Raw genomic sequence first — 7,500 nt, forward strand, 5'->3', positions numbered from 1 at the left:
TTCATTTGGCACAGAGTCACTGCCCATGTGTTTCTAACATTATGGAGCTAGTCAGAGATCATTGCCGCTACTTCTAACCATACTGTATCACTCAGTTTGCTCAAAACATAGATCTGACATATAGAAAGTATAGAACAGTGGTCAGTGAGGATTTTTACATGCAGTTAATTTAAAATGAAATTAACTTTCTTAGCACAAGTCAGACTGGAATTATATTATTACATGACAAGATGTGGATAATAGTATGATCATTTTGGTTGGTTTGTATGTGTGATCACTTTTTCAGTGTTATATAAGCAGGTCTGCTTGCCTTGATTCTGAACCCAAAGATGTTCCCCAATTTTTTTTGTTTGTTTGTTCTGTAATTGGTAACGCTGTTCTGTAATCGATAATGCTGTTCTATAATGACTGTACTAGTTAGAAATATTGTACTGGCAAACGGTATCGCTTTTAATACTGTAATTTTTAACACTTTGCTGTAATTGGTTACGCTGCACTGTAATAACGGGGTAATATCGTACCGTAAGGGATGGTGCTGTACTGTAATGAACAACACTGTACTGTAATGGGTGGTACTGTAGTACTGTACTGTAATGGGTAGTGCTGTACTGTAATGGGTAGTACTGTACTGTAATGAACAACACTGTACTGTAATGGGTGGTACTGTAGTACTGTACTGTAATGGGTAGTGCTGTACTGTAATGGGTAGTACTGTACTGTAATGGGTAGTGCTGTACTGTAATGGGTAGTACTGTATTGTAATGGGTAGTGCTGTACTGTAATGGGTAGTACTGTAGTACTGTACTGTAATGGGTAGTACTGTACTGTAATGGGTAGTGCTGTACTGTAATGGGTAGTACTGTATTGTAATGGGTAGTACTGTACTGTAATGGGTAGTACTGTAGTACTGTACTGTAATGGGTAGTACTGTACTGTAATGGGTAGTACTGTAGTACTGTACTGTAATGGGTAGTACTGTACTGTAATGGGTAGTGTTGTACTGTAATGGGTAGTACTGTATTGTAATAGGTAGTACTGTTTTGTAATGGGTAGTGCTGTACTGTAATGGGTAGTACTGTATGTAATGGATAGTACTGTACTGTAATGGGTAGTACTGTACTGTAATGGGTAGTATTGTATTCTAATGGGTAGTGCTGTACTGTAATGGGTAGTACTGTATTGTAATGGGTAGTACTGTACTGTAATGGGTAGTGCTGTGCTGTAATGGGTAGTGCTGTACTGTAATGGGTAGTACTGTACTGTAATGGGTAGTACTGTATTGTAATGGGTAGTGCTGTACTGTAATGGGTAGTACTGTACTGTAATGGGTAGTACTGTATTGTAATGGGTAGTGCTGTACTGTAATGGGTAGTACTGTATTGTAATGGGTAGTACTGTACTGTAATGGGTAGTGCTGTACTGTAATGGATAGTACTGTACTGTAATGGGTAGTGCTGTACTGTAATGGGTAGTGCTGTACTGTAATGGGTAGTACTGTATTGTAATGGGTAGTACTGTACTGTAATGGGTAGTACTGTATTGTAATGGGTAGTGCTGTACTGTAATGGGTAGTGCTGTACTGTAATGGGTAGTACTGTATTGTAATGGGTAGTACTGTATTGTAATGGGTAGTGCTATACTGAACTGTGCTGTATTGGGTGGTAGTACTGTGATGTATTAATCATTTGCTGTTAGTAACTGTAAACTTCAATGACATACAATGTGATAGCTCTTATTTAAGATGGAGGTTATGAAGACGGGAGAGTTTCCTGCCTGTGGCTTTGGCACAACTTAAACATAAGCTTCACTTTTTCCATCTGAGATGTGGCCTGTTTGCCTATAAATGCAGTAGAAAAGAGAGAGGCAGAGGCAGACTCGTACAGGGACGTGGAGAGCAAGCAAGAGAGAGAACCAGAGTGATGATTACTATTCAGCTTTTATTACAGTGGCCAAGGCAGACTGCCATAGGTTTGGTTTAGGCTTATTAAGTGAGAGCCAGACTGCCATAGGTTTGGTTACGGTTTATTAAGTGAGAGCCAGACTGCCATAGGTTTGGTTACGGTTTATTAAGTGAGAGCCAGACTGCCATAGGTTTGGTTATGGTTTATTAAGTGAGAGCCAGACTGCCATAGGTTTGGTTTAGGCTTATTAAGTGAGAGCCAGACTGCCATAGGTTTGGTTACGGTTTATTAAGTGAGAGCCAGACTGCCATAGGTTTGGTTTAGGCTTATTAAGTGAGAGCCAGACTGCCATAGGTTTGGTTACGGTTTATTAAGTGAGAGCCAGACTGCCATAGGTTTGGTTATGGTTTATTAAGTGAGAGCCAGACTGCCATAGGTTTGGTTTAGGCTTATTAAGTGAGAGCCAGACTGCCATAGGTTTGGTTACGGTTTATTAAGTGAGAGCCAGACTGCCATAGGTTTGGTTATGGTTTATTAAGTGAGAGCCAGACTGCCATAGGTTTGGTTTAGGCTTATTAAGTGAGAGCCAGACTGCCATAGGTTTGGTTATGGTTTATTAAGTGAGAGCCAAACTGCCATAGGTTTGGTTACGGTTTATTAAGTGAGAGGCTAGCAGCGAAGAGAACAGAAAAGCTCTCTCTCTTTCTTTCTCTCTCTCTCTCTCTCTCTCAGAGGCCACTCTGCTGATTCCAGATTCAGCCCATGTCAGTACACTGAGTGTAAACTGCCTGACCTGAGTCAGTTTTATGATCTCTCAGTTGTCTTTGAACTCAGAACAGTTTTTCTCTGAAACGATTTTTGTTGTTGTTGAGGCAGTTTTGTGCTCATAATTAGCATTTAGTTGTCCTGGGTCAAAAAGAACTCACTGTTAGCATGAGGTGTGTAAGGGTCTTATTTGCTGTTTCTGAAAGTAATACAATCATCAGCGTTGAAAACAAAATCTATCATATTTCCCTGGCTGACTGTAACCCTGTTCCTGCTCTGTCAGCAGACTGTCTCTTTCACGGAGTAGACTGTCTCTTTCACTGAGTAGACTGTCTCTTTCAATTAGCAGACTGTCTCTTTCACTGAGCAGACTGTCTCTTTCACTGAGCAGACTGTCTCTTTCACGGGGCAGACTCTTTCACTGAGTAGACTGTCTCTTTCAATTAGCAGATTGTCTCTTTCACTGAGTAGACTGTCTCTTTCACTGAGCAGACTGTCTCTTTCACTGAGCAGACTGACTCTTTCACTGAGCAGATTGTCTCTTTCACTGAGCAGACTCTCTTTCACTGAGCAGACTGTCTCTTTCACTGAGTAGACTGTCTCTTTCACTGAGCAGACTGTCTCTTTCACTGAGCAGACTGTCTCTTTCACTGAGCAGACTGTCTCTTTCACTGAGCAGACTGTCTCTTTCACTGAGCAGACTGACTCTTTCACTGAGTAGACTGTCTCTTTCACTGAGCAGACTGTCTCTTTCACTGAGCAGACTGTCTCTTTCACTGAGTAGACTGTCTCTTTCACTGAGCAGACTGTCTCTTTCTCTGAGCAGACTGTCTCTTTCACTGAGCAGACTGTCTCTTTCTCTGAGTAGACTGTCTCTTTCACTGAGTAGACTGTCTCTTTCACTTAGCAGACTGTCTCTTTCACTGAGCAGACTGTCTCTTTCACTGAGCAGACTGTCTCTTTCTCTGAGTAGACTGTCTCTTTCACTGAGTAGACAGACTCTTTCACTGAGCAGACTGTCTCTTTCACTTAGCAGACTGTCTCTTTCTCTGAGTAGACTGTCTCTTTCACTGAGTAGACTGTCTCTTTCACGGGGCAGACTGTCTCTTTCACTGAGCAGACTGTCTCTTTCACTTAGCAGACATGCAAAGCACATGAGGCTGGCTGACAGGCACCGCAGTAGCAGCACAGGCTGGACAGAGCAAAGCCTTAGTACTTTCATTTCCACAAGAGCTCTTGGCCAGACCCTGCCAACTCACCCCATCACTTTGGCATACATTCATACATTGACTCATTCATTCAAAAAGTGCTCGAAATGGATGCTTTCAAATTTAAGATCAGCAAATTCAGTAAACTCACTGCCTATCAATTTAGACATTTACATGGGAAAATAACAGATATAAAACAGGAACAGCATAAAAACTGTAGCAAAAAGGACATTGGTGATTATTTTTTCTATTTTTGGGTGGGGGGGGTAGGTTTTTGGTTGAATCCTGACTATATGAAGCTTGAAGTTTCTCTCTCTCTCAGTCAGTCAGACACCATGGGTTTGGATTTATACACCTCTTTATACACATCTTTTCCACTGCTGTATGTTTCATCCTTACACGGCTGTTTGTTTCGGAGAGAAGTAAAAACTAATAGAGATCCTCTAGCTTTGCTCCTCTAAGGTGTAAGAGGCAGATCTGATATCTGTAAGAGAGGAGTTGCTCCTCTGCTTTGAGGGGAGCGATCCTGTAAACTGTGATGCTTAATGAGTACTGGGCTCCAGAGGAAATGCCTGTGGTTCCCTCTCAGAGGCCAGCTCAGCAAAACAGCACGTCACTAAGGGCTCTGGCTTTGAGACCAGCTCTCTGTTGGCTGTCACAAGTCTAGTAAAATCAGTTGGAGAAATATTTTCATATTTCAGCAATATGTCCCTGTCCCATACCGGCAGTTTTCTGCTGTTTTGTAGGAGACAGAAATAATCACAGCCACAGTGACACACACTGACACTCACACACTCACACACATACACACACACTCACATTCTCTTACACACACACACACACACATAACCTGACTGAAGAAAAGAAAAGAAAAGAAAAAATATTTTCTCCTGTGTTATCTTTCCAGTCAGAAGTACGGTGCTCTCAGTTAACATTCTCTTTTACTTTCCTGTAAGACTTCTGGGCATGACGCTCTTGCAGGGTGTGTACTGGAGGGCCTGGGTGAGAGAGGCCAGGACCATCTGTGGACCAGATTAAAGAAGAGCACAAGGCTGTGTGGAGCAGCTTTTCTGGAGCTGTCTTCCTGTCCCTCAGCATCTGGTACGGAGGGGTTGCCAACATTGCACCCACTGGTTGTCCTGATCAGTCACTGGTTGAAGGTATATTTCAGTGCTAGGCATGTAAGATGAGAGGGTGTGTGTGGATGTATCTGAGTGTGTGTAAGATGAGTGTGTGTGTGTGGACGTATCTGAGTGTGTGTAAGATGAGAATGTGTGTGTGGACATATCTGAGTGTGTGTAAGATGAGTGTGCGTGTGTGTGGACATATCTGAGTGTGTGTAAGATGAGTGTGTGTGTGTGGACGTATCTGAGTGTGTGTAAGATGAGAATGTGTGTGTGGACATATCTGAGTGTGTGTAAGATGAGTGTGTGTGTGTGGACGTATCTGAGTGTGTGTAAGATGAGAATGTGTGTGTGTGTGGACATATCTGAGTGTGTGATTTGTGGTGCTGTAGCTGTCAGATGCTTGGTTGACTCAGTCTGGCAGGGTCTGGCTGAGCCAGCGACCTCTCTGACCATTTTCCCAAAAGCTCTGACTGCCAAGATATTCTTCTTCAGAGAGGGGAGAAAACAGGGCCAGCAAAACACACCAGCCTTTTCGTTTCAATACTGTCTGTGCTTAGTGGAGTGTTTGATACATAACATTCCTTACAAGAGGACAGAGACCAAACAGTGTATACTTCAGAGGCACCGACTTCTCTTCTCTTCCCATACACACACTTCCCACACACACACTTCCCCCACACACACACACACACATACACACACACGCATACATACACACAGCCCACACACACACACCCATACACACACACACACGTACACGCACACACACACACACACACACTGCTGATCAGAGACCCAGAATAGTCTCCACTGCATCCTCCTCACCTTCTGAACAGAGAGACATCTCTCGCTGAACACAGAGACATCTCTTGCTGAACACAGAGACATCTCTCACTGAACACAGAGACATCTCTTGCTGAACACAGAGACATCTCTCACTGAACACAGAGACATCTCTCACTGAACACAGAGACATCTCTCACTGCCTGCATCTCCTTTGTTGTTTAATGGAAAGAGTGATTCCGTTAAAAATACCATCCAGGCATTTTCCTGTCTCGCCCTGATGAGTATCCAAATGACCTGAACAGAGTTCTCTGTTTTCTGCCTCCAGGCTCAATATGTGGTCTTTGTGTGTGTATATAACAGTTGGAGAAAAACAGGACTGAGTGATATGACTGAATAGAGTTCTCTCTTTTGAACAGCTCTACCCATGGTTCCCTTCAGGCTAGTCAACATGAAGAGACTGTGAGAGGGGTGGGAGGTGTTTGCCTGCTCTGTACAAACAGCTCCATGCCTCTAACCCTAACCCTAACCCTAACCCCTAACCCCTGACCCTAACCCCTAACCCTAACCCTAACCCTAACCCTAACCCTAACCCCTAACCCTAACCCTAACCCCTGACCCCTAACCCTAACCCTAACCCTAACCCCTAACCCCTAACCCTAACCCCTAACCCTAACCCCTAACCCTAACCCTAACCCTAACCCAAAGACTGTAAAACATTTAAGTCAAACTCAACATACCTCACTCTGTCTCATCAAATGCATGAGCTCTCTAGATACATGTACTTCAAATATTAGCCAAACCCAACTCCATTACTCATGTTCTCCACACTTTGTGAAGGGAATATTTTCCGTCCAGAGAAGCACAGGCAGACTGGGGCTAGACGCCTGACGCTGAGAGCGGTCTGGGCTCCTCTCAGATCAGAAACTCATGAGCTCCTGTTCATTCAAGTGCACACAATCCCACCAACCTTTCTGATGAGTGAATCTTTCACACTTTTAAGAACTCTCTGTGTGAGTTGTGTGTAATGAATAAGTGAATGGCTGTAAAGGTGGAGCCATTGTTTTAGTGCTGTGTGTTCTCTTTGGAGACTGACCTCTTCTCTAGATGTTGGTCAAAGTGCACAGTGATCATGTGTCCTGAACTTTAACAAACCCATGAGTCTGTGTCAGAGGGACAAAGTTTACACCACAATAAAAATACCATGAAACGCCTTATCAGATATTATATACCTACACTATACACACACATGACCCTGTAACACAAACCCCAATATGCAAATACACCACATCACTGTCTGCAGTTTGGTTCTCGCTGATTTTTGGTCTTTATCCTGTGCTCTCATTAGCAGGAGTCAGGTACAGGAGTCAGGTACAGGAGTCAGGTACACTCTCCTTGTCATGTGGTTTGTTTCGACATTTTTTCTGATCGCTGCTCCACAACGTGAGAACAGTTTGTGTGGTGCTGACGGAAAATATGCAAATAAAACCTGCAAACTCTATGAATATAAACTCTGTTTTCTACAACTGCATAAAACTCTGTGAATATAAACTCTGTTTTCTACTACTGCATAAACTCTGTGAATATAAACTCTGTTTTCTACTACTGCATAAACTCTGTGAATATAAACTCTGTTTTCTACTACTGCATAAACTCTGTGAATATAAACTCTGTTTTCTACTACTGCATAAACTCTGACAGTTTGTGTGTCTGTTG

This window comes from Chanos chanos, chromosome 2 (genome assembly GCF_902362185.1).
Source record: "Chanos chanos chromosome 2, fChaCha1.1, whole genome shotgun sequence".
In the NCBI taxonomy this organism is placed as follows: Eukaryota; Metazoa; Chordata; class Actinopteri; order Gonorynchiformes; family Chanidae; genus Chanos; species Chanos chanos.